Here is a 19,026-nt window from a genome sequence, read left to right on the forward strand (position 1 = left end):
AGAGTAAAAACTTCAAGATGATTTTATGTTATGGACCATGAGATCTCCCTGCTTGGCCTGTAGTGCTTTGGTGGCCCATGTGGCAGAGGGGTGGCTGCACCGCTGTGCCCACCCACCTTGCTGCCCAGGCCAAAATGTAACACACTGAATACTATGTCCTTGGGTGCTCTCACTCCCTCCAGGGACACCAGAGACTCATTGCAATTGGCCACTGATGTGGCTTGCTCGCCTCATCAGCTCTGACCAGTGATACCCATGTGAGTGGTTGAGGGCAAGGACACACTTGTCTTCTTGGGTCCCTTGAACATGGCATGAGGGTGTGGCTTGCCCACAGGAGGCTCAAGGGATACACTGGAAGGGCACTGCCCAAGGCTTGTTGTCTCCCCTACAAGGTCCCAGGCTCCCTTGCCTGGCTCCCCTGAACTCAAAGCAGAAAGCAGGTTTCCTGAAATCTAGCCTTCCTCCTTTCCCCCACCTTCCAGGAATGTGGGGCCAGGCCGTGTCCCATTCTCCAAGAGCCAGGCTGAGGGCTAGTTGTCACGCATGGGTGGCTCCAACCTGCTGGCCTGGTCAGAGTAGAGGGGTGGTAGGGACTGCTCGTCTCCCAGCCCACAGACCAGGTAGCTGTGGTTGTACTTGGCCTCTTTGCCGTACAGCTCCAGGAGGACCTTGGTGAGCTCTTTATCCACCTTCTCCCTGGGCACACTGTGGCTAAGGAGCCAGCCTGTGAGGTGCTTGAGCATTGGATTGGGCTCCAGCATGAGCCTGGTGTGGCGTGACTGGCTCTGATGCCAGAGCAGGCCAACGCTGGAGATGGTCTGAGCTCCATCATGGCCTCTAGCAGAGTGACCAGGGAGAGATGTAGCTCTGAGGGTGCTGCCAGCAGCAGGTGTTGCCAGCAGCAGACACTGCTGTAGGCCCTGAGTGAAGGGCATGTCCTTGGGTGCCACTGGCTCATGTGAGGGGGACAAGGGGTCCAAGGAGGCCGAGAGGGGCTCACAGTAGATCCAGTCGAGCATGCCTGTCTTGCACACCAGCTGGATGCCCTCCTCCGTGGTGGTCCAGGGCTAGAAAGGCAGCTCGGTGGCCTCAAAGGGCAGGAAGGACTTTTAGCGCTGGCACCAGGCTCTGAGCAGCCAGGCAAGCAGTGCCATGCCACTTTCCCACAAGGCATTGCAGTGGTAGTTGAAGACGGCATTGTGAGTCAAGTTGCCGATTAGCACCACCAGCTCCCAGGAGTTCAAGGACAGGGCGTGGCCCACTGGTTGTGCATCTGCAAGATCCAGGTGATCATGAACTGCTTGGGGTTCTGCTTGAAGCCACAAGAGATGGCCAGGAGCTTGGTGTAAGTGTAATATGTGTAGTACATATGTGTAATATGTGTAGTACCCTTTCTTCCACCCATGTGAGTAGCTACCATTTGTCAGCCATGGTTGTAGTTGCCCTAAGTCAGAAAACAGCAGAGAGTCTGGATAGGTGCTACTACAGGAGTGAGAAGAATAGCCAGGCCCTTCAACTCCTGAAGGAAGCACCAAGAGGAATGGCAAGGCTCCTGGACTCCTGGAGGAAACACCATGATGTGGGGGTAGTAGTAGGGTGGTCCCTCAACTTGAAAATACACCCAGCCCTTACTCCAAGGCCTGAGTGTAACCTTTGACTTCTCCAAAACTTAATGGCCTCCTGTTGACCAATAACATAAACAGTTAACACTTTTTTTTTTTTTTTTTCTTGAGACAGAATTTTGCTCTGCCCTCCAGACTGGTATACAGTGGCATGAGCACAGCTTACAGCAGTCTCAGCCTCCCAGGCTCAAGTGATCCTCCCACCTCAGCCTCCTAAGTAGTTGGGTCTATAGGTACGTGCCACCAAGCCCAGCTAATTTTTAAAATTTCCCTGTAGAGACGAGGTCTTGCTATGTTGCCAGGGCTGGTCTCGAACTCCTGGCCTCAAGCAATCCTCTTGCTTCAGCCTCTCAAAGTGTTGGAATTCCAGGTGTGAACCACTATATTAGACCCACATATTTTCTGTGTTGTATGTATTATATACTTGTACTCTTATAATAAATTAAGCTAAAGAAATTGTTACAAAAATCAAAAGCAGGAGAAAATATATTTACTATCCATTAAGTGGAAGAGGATCATCATAAAGGTCTTCCTTGTCATCTTCACATTGAGTAGGCTGAGGAGGGAGAGGAAGGGTTGGTCTTGCTGTCTTGGGGTAGTGAAGGTAGAAGAAAATCCATCTGTAAATGGACCTGTGCAGTTCAAACCCATGTTGTTCAAGGGTCACCTATACCTCCTTCTGCCCTTTGTACATCTGTTGTTGCACTTAACACATTGTGTTGTAATTATTTGCGTACTTTATTTATAATAAACTGAATATCATAAGATCAGACTATCTCTGTATTCCCACTTTATAGTACATGCCTTGCTCAATAGATACTGAATTGAGACCTTGATGCTTTCACCTTGTGTTGGCATTTTACTTTTTCCAACCAGAGAGGGCATGAATGGGAAATGAGTGGGAAGTACGCTTTGGTGTCTGTGTGTGTGTGGAAAAAAAAATCTATATCTATATATAATCTATATATATACACACACATTATATATACAAAATATACATATGATGTATATATATATATATATATATTTTTTTTTTTGAGATGGAGTCTTGCTCTGTCACCCAGGCTGAAGTACAGTGGTGCCATCTTGACTCACTGCAACCTCCACCTCCCGGGTTCAAGCGATTCTCCTGCCTCAGCCTCCCGAGTAGCTGGGACTATAGGCACGTGCCACCATCCCTGGCTAATTTTTGTATTTTTAGCAGAGACGAGGTTTCACCGTTGCCCAGGGTGGTGTCGAACTCCTGAGCTTAGGCAGTCTGAACTCAGTCTCCCAAAGTGCTGGGATTACAGGCGTGAGCCACTGTGCCTGGCCTCATTTATATATATATATATTTTTATATATATATACACACACACACACACAAACACATAATCCATATACCATAAAAATCATTTTATGTGTATAATTCAGTGCTTTAAAAAAAATACATTCACAGGGTTGTGCAACCATCATCATTATTTAATTTCAGAACATTTTTATCACCCCCAAAAGAAACCCATACTCATTAGCAGTCACTCTCCGTTCTCTGCTATTCTAGCCCCTGGCAATCATAATCTACTTTCTATCTCCATGGATTTGCCTATTCTGGACATTTTGTATAAATGGAATCATACCATATGTAGACTTTTGTATCTGACTTCTTTCATTTGCTATAGTGTTTTCCAGGTTCATCCACATTTTGTAGTATCTATCAGTACTTTGTTTTATTTTTTTAGGGCTAATAACCCATTGTATAATAATACTACATTTTGTGGTCGGGTGCGGTGGCTCACGCCTATAATCCTAGCTCTTTGGGAAGCTGAGGCGGGTGGATTGCCTGAGCTCAGGAGTTCGAGACCAGCCTGGGCAACACGGTAAAACCCCATCTCTACTAAAATACAAAAAAAATTAGCCAGTCGTGATGTCATGCACCTGTAATCCCAGCTACTCGGGAGGCTAAGACAGGAGAATTGCTTGAACCTGGGAGGTAGAGGTTGCAGTGAGCTGAGATCGTGCCATTGCACTCCAACCTGGGCAACAGAGCAAGACTCCATCTCAAGATAAATTAATAGTAACAGTAATACATTTTGTTTATCTGTTTATTAGTTGATGGACATTTTTCACTTTTTGGCTGTCATGAATACTTCTACAAGTTTTGGTATGGACATAAGTTTTCATTTTTGGGGATGTAATTCCTAGAGTAGAATTGCTGGGTCATATAGTACCTCTATGTTTAACTTTTTGACAAACTGTCAGACATTTTTCACAGTGTCTGTATCATGTTACATTCTCAATAGCAATCTATGAGGGTTCCAGTTTCTCTGCATTCTCTTACACTTGTTATTGTCTGTCTTTTTTAAATTATAGCCATACCAGTGGGGATGAAGTGTCATCTCATTTTTTTTTTTTGAGATGGAGTTTCACTCTTGTCGCCCAGGCTGGAGTGCAGTGGCGCGATCTTGGCTCATTGCAACCTCTGCCTTCCGGGTTCAAGCAGTTGTCCTGCCTCAGCCTCCTGAGTAGCAGAGATTACAGGTGCCCACCACCACACCCGGCTAATTTTTGTATTTTTAGTGGAGGTGGGGTTTCGACATGTTGGCCAGGCTGGTTTTGAACTGACCTCAGGTAATCCACCCGCCTCAGCCTCCCAAAGTGCCGGGATTACAGGTGTGAGCCACCATGCCTCGCCTCATTTTGGTTTTGATTTGCAGTTTCCTAACAGTTAATGATGTTGAGCATCTTTTCATATGCTTATTGGCCATTCGTATATCTTCTTTGAAGAAATGCCTGTGCAAATCCTTTGCCCATTTTTAGTTGGATATTTTTTATTATTGAGTCGTAAGCTCTCTGTATCTCTCTGTATATTCTGGATACTCGTCTCTTACTGGATATAGGATTTGGAAATACTTTCTATGTGGGTTTTTTTATTTAATTGCCTAGAGTTCATTGCCCATGCCATGTATAAAGATGATATAGTGGAACTAGAGGTTCTGACAGAGCATATGTTGACTGAAGTGATTGCCATATGACAGATAGCACCATTGTTGTTATGCAGTTCTAGAAGCCTTTGATTACAAGAAAGGAAGTAAGCATTTAACTGGGAACTGGGGAACTTTTATTTTATTTTTTTGAGATGGAGTCTTGCTCTGTTGCCCAGGCTGGAGTGCAGTGGCACGATCTCGGCTCACTGCAAGCTCCGCCTCCCGGGTTCATGCCATTCTCCCGTCTCAGCCTCCCTGAGTAGCTGGGACTACAGGCACCCACCACCACGCCCGGCTACTTTTTTGTATTTTTAGTATTTTTAGTAGAGACAGGGTTTCACTGTGTTAGCCAGGATTGTCTCGATCTCCTGATCTCGTGATCCGCCCACCTCGGCCTCCCAAAGTGCTGGGATTACAGGCGTGAGCCACCGTGCCCGACGGAACTTTGGGTTTTAGTCCTGTCATTGTCGCGGCCAGAGAGTATGACCTTGGGCATATTATGTAATTTTTTCAGAGTCAGTTTTCTCATCTGTAAAGTGAATGATTTGGACTAATCTTTAAGGTCACACAATACTAAAGTTTGAGTTGATAAGGTTCCGGGGGGGCACATGTTATAGATCAGATTATACTCCCTCTCATTTGTTCTTACTACAGAACCTATGTAATGCTGTTTTACGTTTGTTGGAAAGTTGTTTTTGTTTTTTCCTCTTTAATGAAGGACCCTCTGTGTGCGTGTGTGTGTGTGTGTGTGTGTGTGTGTGTTTAAGACGGAATCTGCCCGCCTCAGCCTCCCAAAGTGCTGGGATTACAGGTGTGAGCCACTGCGCCTGGCCCTGTCTGTTTCTTTAAAATTAGTCGTTATTAATTCTGACTAACTCTAATCATTTGAATAAACCTGCATTTTTATTTAAGAATTTATAGCTAAACCAAACCTTTAAATTTCTTTAATCTAGTGTTCTGTGACACAAATGATGAATTAGAGGCACAAAAAAGCTCATTGATTTAGCAAACTATTTGCTGGGTGTCTACTATGTTTCTGGGTCAGGTGGTATAATTAGGTACTAGCAGAATTGAGATGAGAATTGAGGTCTCCTGGACTTTCAGTTCACCACTATTTCCAGTATACTACTTTGTCATGGGTTACTAAGTTAGTCTGGTTAAGGAGTTATATCAAGAATTTACCAGCTTCTCAACTAAGGGTTATAGTAATTTGTCTCCAAATTCTGATCCCTAATAATTTATAGCATCAAGTAAAACCAACATATATTTGTTACATATTTTAGGTATAAGTTGATGCATAATTTAAAATTTTAATAATATTCCCTTCCTTTAAGGACCTATTTGCAGCCTTCAACAGTTACATGTATCTCTAAGCTCTTGAATTGGCTACCTATGATATATGTACAGCAACTCCGGTCCAACGTGAGTGCTTTTACACTATCCCAACCCATGTTCTCTCTGGTTGCTTTGAATCCTGATTAAAATGATGTATTCCAGTACCATGCCTGTTCCTAACCACTTGTTCATATTAATGTGGTTTTTCTGAATCTTCAATAGAATATGCAACTATGTTGGAATCACAAATACAATTCTCTTGGAAAATCTCTGAAGTCTACCCAACTCCACCCCATAAGTAGGTACTAGTGTAGGCTGATTAAATGGTTTGAATACAAGTGTAGAATATTCCTAAGGAATCCATAGTTCTTTGTATGTAATTCTAAAAGCCAAAATGCATTTAAAATGAATAAAGTAATTTGCTTCCTGGCAAAACCTGACCTGAATTGAAGCAGGCTATTTATAATCTTTATTTCACTTTTTATTATGATTATTCACATATTTAACTGTAGAAATATTAATGTGTTTGCCTATTGGGTGCTGCCCCAGTCCTTAAGTTTCCAAAGTTTGAAAAATTTTGAATTTCAAAACACATTTAGCCCCAAACAAAGAATTGTGGATTGGTATTTGTTTTGTTGGTGATAGTTCCTTGTCACACAGATTCTTCTTGAAACATACTCCAGGGGATTGAGTTTTTGTATTGAGCTTTCATTGGTTAATAAAGCATGGCAGGGGTGGGAGGAGGGAGAGCATCAGGAAGAATAGCTACTGCATGCTGGGCTTAGTACCTGGGTGATGGGATGATCTGTGCAGCAAACCGCTGTGGCACACAATTTACCTGTGTAACCAACCTGCACATTCTGCATATGTACCCCTGAACTTAAAAGTTGGGAAAAAAAAAAGCATGGCAACTAATTTCCACTGCTATTTTTGTTTGTTTCAGACAGGGTCTCACACCATCCCCCAGGCTGGAGTATAGTGGCCTGATCATGGCTCAGTGCAGCCTTAACTTCCTGGGCTCAAGCAATTCTCTTACCTTAGCCTCTCCCAAGTAGCTGGGACCACAGGCGTGCGCCACCATGCCAGGCTAATTAAAAAAATTTTTTTGTAGAGACAGGGTCTCACTATGTTGCCCAGGCTGGTCTCGAACTCCTGGGCTCAAGCAGTCCTCCTGCCTCGATCTCCCAAAGTGCTGGGATTTCAGGGGTAAGTCACCACACCTGGCCTTGTTTATTTTTTAAGAGACTGGGTCTCACTTTTTCACCAAAGCTGGAGTGCAGTGGTGTGTTCATACTTCACTGTAGCCTCCATCTCCTGGGCTGAAGTGATCCTCCTGTTTTAGCCTCCTGAGTAGCTGGGTCCGCAGACGTGCACCACCACACCCGGCTAATTTTTAAAATTTTTTATGGAAATGGGGTCTTGCTGTGTTGCCCAGGCTGGTCTCAGACTCCTGGGCTCAAGTGGTCCTCCTGACTTGGGCTACCAGAGTGTTGGGATTACAGGTGTGAGCCACGGTGCCTGGCCTTGTGTCTGTTTTAATCTAGAGTAGGAGTCAGCAGACTTTTTCTGTAAAGAGCTAGATACTATTTTCAGGTTTGTGGGCCATCTTGTCTCTTGTGAGGGAAAAACAGCCATAAATTATTCATAAACAAATGGGCATTGCTGTGTTCCTATAAAACTTTAGTTTGCAGACCCCTGATCTAGAGCAGTCCTTTCTAACTTGTTTGTGTGTATATCTTTAATAACATTCTCCTTTGGAAGAGTCCAGGCCAGTTATAATGTCCCATAAATCGGATTTGTCTGATTGTTTTCTTGTACTTAGATTCAGGGTAGACATTTTTGGGAAGAAATATTACATAGATGCTGCTGTGTACTTCCTCTTGTGTTGTATTGGGAGTCATATAATGTCAGTCTATCTCTTTATTTATTTATTTATTTATTTTTGAGATGGAGTCTCGTTCTGTTGCTTAGGCTGAAGTGCAGTGGCACGATCTCGGCTCACTGCAGCCTCCCCCTCCTAGGTTCAAGTGATCCTCCCGCCTCAGCCTCCCAAGAAGCTGGGATGACAAGTGTGTGCTACCATGCCTGGCTAATTTTTGTATTTTTAGTAGAAACAGGGTTTCACCATTTTGGCCAGGCTGTTCTCGAACTCCTGACTTCAAGTCATCCACTCGCCTCGGCCTTCCAGAGTGCTGGGATTACAGGCATGAGCCACTGCGCCCAGTCTGTCTCATTGTTGATGGTAAGTTTTATCTTTCCGTTGTAGGGATCCCTACTTCCCTTTGTGAGAAATCTCTACGGTGACTTTGAGAGAGTATAAATATCCTATTTTCCAACCAAATGGTTTTAGCATCCACTGATAATCTTAGCTTGAATCAATTATTACACTGGTGGTTGTGATTATAGTTCTTAATATCTGCCTAAGTAATAATAGCAATAATAATTAAATTATATTTTTAAAATGCTTGTGAGCTTAGAAAGATCTGTTCGTATATATCGTCACTGTGATTTTGTAGTTTAGTTTCCCATCATAGCCTTATCTCCTTGGGAGGATAAGGCTGAAAGATTGGGTCTTCATGTGTTGTGCTTTCTAGAAGCAGGCTTCCAAAATAGAGTGTCTTTCTTTTCTGAGCCCAAGGCTGGTTAAGAAGAAGGGACCTAGTCTAGGCTTTTGCCCAGGTTTTTGCCTTGGGTTCCTTACTACTTATGTCAGTATTTCTTGCGTTTTAGTGGTTCAGTTTCTGAGTCCTGTAGTATTTTCTGGATCAGTTTTGGTCTAATTATATGTAAAAGCTTGTATTAAAGACCATCAAGTAGTTATAGCTAGAAAATTGCACCTAATAATCTTCTTAAAATAAACATTTTCTTCTCAGCAACTTCTTATGAAAAATTTAAAACATAGAAAAGTTGATAGAATACTTATTAGACTATTCATTGGAATTCAGTAATTGTCAACTGTTTGCCTTATTATACTTAAGTTGCTGTTAGTATCTGTGTCTCTCTATATATCACAACAAAGTTTTTTCTGAACAATTTGACAAGCTGCAGATGTGTCACCCTAAATAATAAGGATAATCTGCTATGTAACCACCATACCATTACCACACCTAAAAAATTGTTTTTCTTTATCAGCCCATATTCAGATGTCTCCAGATTTCTCAGGAATGTCTTTTATAGTTTTTTTTTTTTTTTAAACAAGAAGTGTTCTCTTGAAGAACAATAGTAGATAAGAGACGCATATTAAGAATTGGACAGTAAAGTTTTCTGTGTGGTCTCCTGACATAAACAGTAACTAGTACGTTTATATGGTGCCCTGCAGGTAGCTGTAATTAGTTGCATTTCTTTGTTCAATAAAATGAGATTGACTGGGGATGGCAGTGTCAAGGATTCTTTAGCTTATGACCAGGTGTTTGACCTTTCAGAATATCATTGATGAGTATGACAAATTGAAAAAGTAAGAAATTAGAATGATGCCTAGCTCACTGCCTGACTCATGGTAGGTACTTAATGAGTATTTGTTGACTTAAAGATGTAACTGGAGGGGGTGTCAGAAAAGGAAATACCATATTTCTGTCCTCATTTGTTGAGCAGTTATTTGGTGATTTCAGTGCATTTAGTCTGTTAGATGCTGTGGGAGATTAAAGGTAGGAAACACCAGCTTGGGCAACATAGTGGGACTCTGTCTCCATGAAAATAAAATTAAAAATAAGCCAGGTGTGGGCCGGGCGCAGTGGCTCATGCTTGTAATCCCAGCACTTTGGGAGGCCGAGGTAGATGAATCACCTGAGGTCAGGAGTTCGAGACTAGCCTGGCCAACATGGCGAAACCTCGTCTCTACTAAAAATACAAAAATTAGCTGGGTGTGATGGCATGCGCCTGTAATCCCAGCTACTTGGGAGGCTGAGGCAAGACAATCACTTGAACCCAGGAGGTGGAGGTTGCGGTGAGCCGAGATCACGCTACTGTACTCCAGCCTGGGTGAGAGGGTGAGACTCCATCTCAAAAAATAAAATAAAATAAAATAAATAAATGAATAAATAGGAGCAGGAAACAATGTTCTTGCACCTGAGGAGAACTACAGTATTAGGTGAGAGGAAACAAACTCGGTTTTTTTGGATTAATATTTATTGACTGCCTTCTGCATACCAGCTAGTATTCCAGGCTAGGCACTGGGGTACAGTGGTGAACAGAACTCAAAATTCTTCTCTTCATGGAGTTTACATACTAGTTGGGAGAGACAAGTAGTAAACATATCAACAGAATAATTTCAGATTGAGATGGAGAAAAAGAGAAGTTTCATATACTAGGAAGTAATGTGAGAGGAGTGCAGCTTTAGCTAGGATTGTCAGCTAAGGCATTTCTGAGGAATGATATTTGAACTGTGACTTGAATTAGGAGGCAGTAGCTGCCATGGGAAGATCTGAGGGAAGGCAGAGGAAGCTCCAAGTAGAAAGATCTTTTTTTTTTTTTTTTTTTTTTTTTGAGATGGAGTCTCACTCTGTTGCCCGGGCTGGATTGCAGTGGGGTGATGTCAGCTCACTACAACCTCCATCTCCCGGGTTCAAGCGATTCTCCTGTCTCAGCCTCCCAAGTAGCTGGGATTACAGGTGCCCGCCACCACACCTGGCTAATTTTTGTATTTTTAGTAGAGACGGAGTTTCACCATGTTGGCCCAGGCTGGCCTCAAACTCCTGACCTCAGGTGATCTGCCCACCTCTGCCTCCCAAAGTGCTGGGATTACAGGTGTGAGCCACTGTGCCCAACCCCCAGGTAGAAAGACCTTAAGGTGGAAATGAGCTGGCTGAAGTGAGGACCCAGGAGGCCAATGTATGTATATGGAACATTGAGTGAGAGGTCTCAGAGAGAATGGTAGAATATGATAGGAGATGAAGTAGGAGGGGTGGCAATAACCAGATTCTGTAGAGTTTTATTTTAAGTGATGGGAAACCATTGATGAATACAAATAGTACTCCATAAAACAATGGAAGGATTCAGACCATTGATAAGGGCTTAATTTCAAGAAACTATTAATTTGGGGACTGAGCATGGTGGTTCACGCCTGAAATCCCAGCACTTTGCCAGGCTGAGGTGGGAGGATTGCTTGAGCCTAGGAATTCAAGACCATACTGGGCTATATAGTGAGACCCCATCTCTAAAAAAAAAAAAAAAAAGATAACTGTTAACTTGGTGGATCCCAAGGATAACCCTGCCTCTCTTTCCCTCTTTTATTTTTTTCTTAAAAGATCTCTATTGAATAACCATTATATTCATAATATTGTACAGGTAAAAATACAAAGAAATGACAGTTCTGCACCTTCAAGGAGTTTTGTGTTTTACTTGGAGTATTATGACATAAACACATACACAAATGTTTATGCATGTCCTGTATAAAGGAACAGTACATCTATCATAGTAATATATGCTTATATACCGAATGTCAGTAGGTTATCAACAAAGGTAGAGTTAAAAAATAGTGAATGTGGAAAGGTTCCACTGAAGAGAGATTAGCATTGAATTTCTTGAATAGATTTGATGAGATGGAAAGGGTATTCCAGGCAGGGAAAATGTCTGGGCAAAGTTATAACATGAAGTAATTTGTCTTCAGGAAATGAGTGGATCAGTCTGTCCATAGAAGGAAAAAAGATAACTTCCAGCTTGCCAGGGCTTTGAGTGATGCATTAAGGAATTTAGACTAATCTGTAGTTATTGTGGATAACCCTTTATACATCTTACTTATGTGTTAGTCACCTGTATTCTAAATCTGCTTATTTATTTATAATATTTATAATATTGTCTGCTAAGTGCACATGTATTCTTTGAAACTCAGCCCTGGCAGATATACAATGCCATTGTGATTCTGGCACATAGTACATATATAAATATAGATACAGATGCAGAAAATGAATGAACTGGGGAGGAAAATCTTTTAAGTGATCTTATTTCCTTAGGAAAATTTGATGGGATGGAATTTGTTTCTCTAGTAGGAGTGGAATAGTTGGAGGATTTTGTTGCGAGATGGATTGGAGGAAATGTTGAATTATAAGAAGGCTATGTGCATGTTAAAATGTGTTGCAAGATTCTGAAGTTCATTGTCTTATTTATTTATTTATTTTGAGATGGAGTTTTTGTTCTTATTGCTCAAGCTGGAGTGCAGTGGCATGATCTTGGTTCACTGCAACCTCCGCCTCCCCGGTTCAAGCAATTCTCCTGCCTCAGCCTCCCAAGTAGCTGGGATTACAGGCATGCGCCTCCACGCCTGGGTAATTTTGTATTTTTAGTAGAGACGGTGTTTCTCCATGTTGGTCAGGCTGGTCTCGAACTCCTGACCTCAGGTGATCTGCCTGCCTTGGCCTCCCAAAGTGCTGGGATTACAGGTGTGAGCCACCGCGCCTGGCCTCATTGCCATCTTTATAATCTGGGTTTTGATAAGGCAATGGTCATTAATTTTTGAGGGCTGAAAATAAGAGAATGGTGAGTCTAATGATGAGATTGTCCTGTCTTGATCATTATTTAAAATATGCCCCACCACATACACACAATCCCAGTAGCTTCTAAACAGTCTCTCATCTACCCAGATCCATTGGCTTTAAAAATATTTTATCATTTCATATCAGTCTCAGCAATGTCATCAATAAATGCACTTTGTGACATTCGTTAGGAGTGATGCTATAGCCTTTTAAGATTGTTGCATATTTTCTGTTTATTTTCTCTTTAGCTTAGGAAAGACTAATCAATATATAGGCTTATGCTGTTAATGTTTATTGGCTCCGCCTAAGAAGCACAGCTTTTATAGCTGGAAGAAATAATCTGGAATATTTTTTATCAGTATTACAGATCTGACATCTAATGTTCTGAATAGATAAGTGCCTTAGCATGAAAGGAGGGAATTATTATCTAGTTATAGAACCCAGTGTCCCTCCCCCACAATGAGGCCAGGATTATAATCCTTCTAAAAGTGAAACAAGATATTGAGGTCTGTATCCCAGTTCTCTGCTATTGGAGACTTAATAGTGCCAATTGGAGAGATAGCACTTAGACATATTATAAAAAGGTTAGTAATGGGTAAGCCACATCCTTTCTTTCTTAAGGATAAACTAATTTGAGTTTAAGATGTTTACCTTATAATGCTCCAAATATAATGGGGTTTTAATAATGCTGGCCTTAGAGGCTTTTATTCTGTCTTCAAGGCTCAATTAACACTAATAATTAATATTGTATAACACTTTACATTTATGAAGTGTTTTTATAAGCATTAGCACATTTGAACTTTAGAGCATGATTGTTAGATGGGGAGGCAAGTTCATTTATCTCTATTTTAGCTGAAACTTATTAATAAATTCAGATTTTACTTCACATCCATGTCTTAGTACACTAAGCTATGCTGCTTTTTATGATTTCACTTGCTTTATATCCAAATTCCCATAGTAATGAATTATGTTATGATGGATTCCATTTTGGAATAAACCCAGTTTGTTTTTTTTTAACTGAAAAACCTGTATTTTCCACTTTTTTAAAAATTAAAAGGGAGTTGAATGAACTTAATTTTTTTCTTTTTTCTTTTTTTCTTTTTGGGACAGAGTCTCGCTCTGTCACCAGGCTGGAGTGCAGTGGCGCGATCTCGGCTCACTGCAACCTCCGCCTCCCAGGTTCAAGCGATTCTCCTGCCTCAGCCTCCCGAGTAGCTGGGATTACAGGCACGTGCCACCACAGCCAGCTAATTTTCGTATTTTTAGTAGAGACAGGGTTTCACCATGTTGGTCAGGCTGGTCTCAAACTCCTGACCTCTTGGTCCACCTGCCTCGGCCTCCCAAAGTACTGGGATTACAGGCATGAGCCACCACGCCTGGCCACTTTTTTTCTTTTTAAAACTAAAATTGGGCCTGGTGCGGTGGCTCATGCCTGTAATTCCAGCATTTTGGGATTCCAGCATTTGGGAGGCCGAGGTGGGCGGATCACGAGGTCAGGAGATCAAGACCATCCTGGCTAACATGGAGAAACCCTGTCTCTACTAAAAATACAAAAAATTAGCTGGGCTTGGAGGCAGGCGCTTGTAGTCCCAGCTACTTGGGAGGCTGAGGCAGGAGAATGGCGTGAACCCGGGAGTCGGAGCTTGCAGTGAACTGAGATTGTGCCACTGCACTCCAGCCTGGGCCACAGAGCGAGACTCTGTCTCAAAACAAAACAAAAAACAAAAACAAAAAACAAAACTAAAATTGGAGCTGAAGAATTTGATCCTAGACAGATCCTTGAGTTTGAATTAAATTATCCTTTTTAACTTTCATGGATTCAGTAAATATCAAATGTTTTCTGTGTGCCAGGCTTAGTGCAGAGGGTGGAAGGTGGTGAGAGAAGCCTTAAGAATTAAACTAATTACAGTGAAAAAAACCAAGAATTTAAAGTCAGGTAGACCTGAATTCAAATCCCACCCCTGCTAATTAGTTATTAGTTGCAAATTGCTAAGTGCCTTGGAGCTTCAATTTTGTAATCTCTAAAATGAGAATAATAACTCTTATAGAATTATTTTGAGGAATAGGGTGATGTATATAAAGCACTTAGTAATATGTGCTTTATAAGACATTACTGCCCACAGACCAATGAATAGACAAAAATGTATGGTGAGAGTTACTGAGTCTTGACAGGAAGCGTTTGGCTGACCTAATGCAGAATAGAGTGAAGTGATTTTGACTGCCAATATACAGTGTGCTGCTTTTGTTGAAACTTGTAGCTCTCACACTGGTATTTGCCAACATTACATTTGACTTCTCACATAGTAAAAGACAACTCATTCCTGTGGAGTTTAAGGCATGTGGAAACATCTATCTGTAGGCTAGACATTTAAACTTCTGTTGTAGTTCAGTTGTGGGAGAAATTGCACATTACCATAGAATAGTGAAAGTCAGGTAGCAGAGAGCCTCTCTGGGCTGGTACCTATATTCACTTTCCTGAATTCTGTAAACATCAAAAGCAAGAATGTCCATCCAGGATGAAAGGTACAGCTGACAGTATGGTCAATAAACTGAACAGGGTGTAAGACTAAGAACTTATTTTGTTTTCTAAAATGGTGCCTTCTTCGTATTTAAACTTCTGTGGAGCATCTGTCATATGCCAGGTACTGTTCTGGGTTCTAGGAATATAGTGGTAGTGGTGGGGAAGCCCCTTTTCTAATAGAGCTTACATTCAGTGAGAGGGAGTGTAAGTAAATATAAAATGAAATGAATCTCAGGAAATACTGAGAACCATGAAGAGAAGTAAAACAGGAGGAGCAAGTATGTTGGGTCTCACTATGTTGCTCAGGCTGGCCCCAAACTCCTGGGCTCAGCTGATCCTCCTGCCTTATCCTCCCAATGTACTGGGATTACAAGCATGACCTCCGCACCCGGCCTTGCTTGTTTTAAAATAGGATCTAAAATAGGAGCCAACGTAGTGTGTTTTAGTCACTATTTAGAAGGGCCCTTTATATGAGTAGAGAGAGCACTGACTTCAGAAGTTGCTTTAGGAGGTAGAAGGGAGGGGAGTGGGTCTGGTACAGTTAAAAATTGGCCTGCATGCCATCCTTGGAACACATATTTTACTGTGGGTTATACCATTCCAGAAGACGTATATTTATGTGTCCAGGAGACCTAATGATCCCCCTCCCATACACACTTCACAGTATTTTAAAAAGTATAGTCTGTGGACTATCTGTATCAGAATGCACAGTCTGTGGGCTCTGTAACAGATCCACTTAATCAGAAGATTTGAAAATGGTACTGAGGAATCTGTAATTTTAACAAGTACCCAGGTAATTGTATATCCATATGAAGTGTTGAAAATTACTGTTTGTAACCTTGTCGATAGAAATAATCTTCAACCCAGTCTTAGTAGGCAGGCAGGCAGGCAGGCAAGTACTTGCTTATTTAAGATTCGTTACTTTTCATAATTGACATTGGAGCTTGCATTTCCTTTTGCATTGATTTAACTTCTGACTTTAATCTCTGATATACTGTGTCCTCCATGTTAAGATGTGTCGATGAGACAGCAGAAAATGAAACCTTTGTCCTCTTTCCTTACATTATTTTGTTTTCACTATTAGCCACATCCCTGGGAAGAGGCAGCCTCTGAATGGAGAATGCTGAATTGGCTGTATAGACTGATGTGCTTTAGTAAAAAGCTTGCTCACACTCAACACTTTTTTCCGTGTTTATTGAAAATTCTAGTTATTTACCTGTTACTAAGAGTTTATTTTTCATAGATCTTTAAATGTCTAACATGCACTTAAAATGAAAGAGAAAAACAAAGAGAATGAGGATATTGAGAAAGTATATGATTTACTTCGTAGTAAGACAGTAAATACTTGATATCAAGGTAGGGGATAGAAAAAAAATCAGCAATGGCAAATTTAAACCATCTGCAGATGGTCCAGCTAGATCCTTATAGGGGTCACAGCCAACATTTTAGTGGGCATACTTTTGAAGAAAGTATGCACTGTTTTCTCCATTTTAATTTTAACGATGCCACTGATACTGTCGGGTTGTAAGCACATCTGCTAGGACTCATGCGTAGGACTAGGCCAGCAGATACCCAAGCATATCTGCCAGCTCCCAGGGAGGGCTATTGAGGACAGGGTTTTCTAGCTTCCTTGCAATTTCCACTTCCTAGTAGTATGATTTGAGTCCCTCTCTCAGCTCTGTATGATGGGAAAATCTGCAATTCAAGCTTGATTTATTTGGCTTAAATGATGGGGCAAACCTCCAAACCTGGGCAAGCTCAACACTTTTGTACCTTGCCTTTTTTTACTGTCATGGCTCCTGTCAAGGTTAGGTCATTTAGAGTTTGAAAGGGCATTAGAATGAACGAAAGTCTGTACGTTTCGTTTTACTGTTAAAGAAACCAAGAGTCAGAAAAGTGAACTTATTTTCCTTGAAGTCTAGATACTAGAATATGAAGTCAGGTGATGTGGATTCCTTCAGTGGAGCCATCTAGTTGAGTAATCTTTTTAAAAAATGTACCTCCTTGCCCCAAAATGATGTTAATCTTTCTGTTTAAGGGTTCTTGTAGTCTTTCCATTCTAGTAGTCGATTGTTTTTGACTTCACCTGTGTAGTGGTTGGGAGGCCCCATTAAGGCATGAGTGATAATTGTATCTTGCTTCTTAGTAAAATTATGTAATATTTAAGAGAAAAACTCTTGAAATTAAGGCATCTGGAGGAGGAATAACTCTCCCTGAGTCACACCACAAAGCAGCAGAGGAGAATTCACAGAGAGTTGGTTTCTTTGCTTGGTACCATATGTTTACTTTCTTTTGCCTACCCTCTCCTTAGCCACTTGACTCCCTTAAAGTCAGTCTTGTGAAGAGGTATGGTGTGGCAGAAGATACCAGAGTTGGGAGTCTGGCCACTTAGGTCCTAGGTCCAGCTTTGCTTCAAGACTCCATTTCCTCTCTTTGGGCTTTATTTTCCCCATCTTTAAAATGAAAGGCTAGACTAGATTATTGCACCCTAAGTATCTTTCCAGCTCTGATATTCTTTGATTTCACGAATCTTGGAAGGTTCTAATGCTGTTTGATGAAGGGCTGCAGCTTTCCATTTGCTCTTGCTGACAGCATGATTGTGCATTGAAACTTTACCATGGTGTACCTTGGGTGGTCTTAGGGCAAATTTTTTTTTTTTCAGGAGGAATTTTTCTGAGAGTGTAGATTATATAGATAAGCCAATTTTTGTTTTCTTTTTCTTCAGTGCTCCAAGACATCTGAATGTTTTTGTTTTTTTAAAGAGAGATGGTGAAAGGTTAAAAATAAGAATGAGAAGACTACTTTGAAAGTTGGATCTTTAGAAAGTACGTTAATGAGTATCCCAAGTGACTACTCTTGGGAATAATCAAGAATAGCAAATGTCTTAGGTCTATATAGGGTGGCTTAGCATTGTGGCATTTTCCTGGTGCTGTTGCAAAGCACAGGGATGTTCAAAGTCTATGGTTAATTTTTGACCTTGGAAAGGAAATGCTGGCTTACCTCAGGGCCTGGGAGCAGGGAGAGCTACTGAGGACAGGGTTTTCTAGCTTCCTTGGAATTTCCACTTCCTAGTAGTAGGATTTGAGTCCTTCTCTCAGCTCTGTATGACCAGAAAATCTGCAATTCAATCTTGATTTATTTGGCTTAAATGATGGGAGTTTGTTTAACCCTGAAAAATGTCACTTCAACCTTGAGATAGCCTAATGATGCTTTTTTTTTCTTGGGAGACAAAGTCTCACTCTGTTGCCCAGGCTGGAGTGCAGTGGTGTGATCTTGGCCCACTGCAACCTCCGCCTCCCGGGTTCAAGTGATTCTCCTGCCTCAGCCTCCCGAGTAGCTGGGACTACAGGCATGCACCACCACGCCTGGTTAATTTTTGTATTTTTAGTAGAGACGGGGTTTCACTGTGTTGGTCAGGCTGGTCTCGAACTCCTGACCTCGGGATCTCCCCACCTCGGCCTCCCAAAGTGCTGGGATTACAGGGGTGAGCCACCGCGCCCGGCCAGCCTAATGATTCTTATAGGATACTAAAGCTATTTGGACATGAGTCTGTCTCTAGAACACGCTTGATGGCTTTGTTCTAAAGTGATAAATATAGTCTAGCTCTATACTAGACACCATTTGTCCTTATGCTGTATTCTTCTAGGTAGGTGAGGCTCCTTCTATTCCTGCCTGAATGAAAAGCATTTAGCTGACTTCCCGAGCATGCTGCATCTTGTCCTTCAGTTTTTCTTTGTTTTTCATTATTCTTTGCTGCAGCTCAGCATGTCTTCCAGTTGTGGTTCTACACAAGGCAGGAGCCATAGAAGTTCTGCACGATTGCCTATTAGAAAAGAAATGTTAAAAGCATGAGTTAGGAAAGGAGTTTAGGTCTTTTACTGTGTTCATAGCATTAGGATGAAGAGTTGGGAAGATGGGGGAGGTGTGGAGACTTGGATCCAATAAGACTAGACTAGAAGGATTTAAGGAAATGGAACTTTGGGTTGCTGGCAGGGCAGAAATACTTGAGGAACACTCCCGTTTTAATAGGTTATTTTTAGTTTGCAGAAAAAGAGTAGTTTCTTCAGTGTCCTGGAATCTTGTAGTTGTGTTTGTAACCTAAACTAATCGGCTTAGCC

General features: G+C 41.6%; 1 protein-coding gene across 17 annotated transcripts in view; it reads left to right on the forward strand.

The window, feature by feature from the left end:
• LUZP1 (leucine zipper protein 1) overlaps window positions 1-19,026 on the forward strand; it is a 93,277-nt gene that overhangs the window by 36,472 nt on the left and 37,779 nt on the right. For 2 of the 17 annotated variants that reach the window (XM_054663680.2, XM_063784832.1), the window contains exon 1: window positions 8,029-8,162. The exons of 14 other annotated variants lie outside the window; for them this stretch is intronic. The gene's annotated coding sequence lies outside the window, so the exon portion shown is untranslated. Of the gene's footprint in view, window positions 1-6,908; window positions 8,163-19,026 lie in introns of those variants that run through there. One more of the 17 variants, XM_063784816.1, reaches the window with a different exon arrangement.

The sequence above is a fragment of the Pan troglodytes genome, chromosome 1, assembly GCF_028858775.2.
Source record: "Pan troglodytes isolate AG18354 chromosome 1, NHGRI_mPanTro3-v2.0_pri, whole genome shotgun sequence".
In the NCBI taxonomy this organism is placed as follows: Eukaryota; Metazoa; Chordata; class Mammalia; order Primates; family Hominidae; genus Pan; species Pan troglodytes.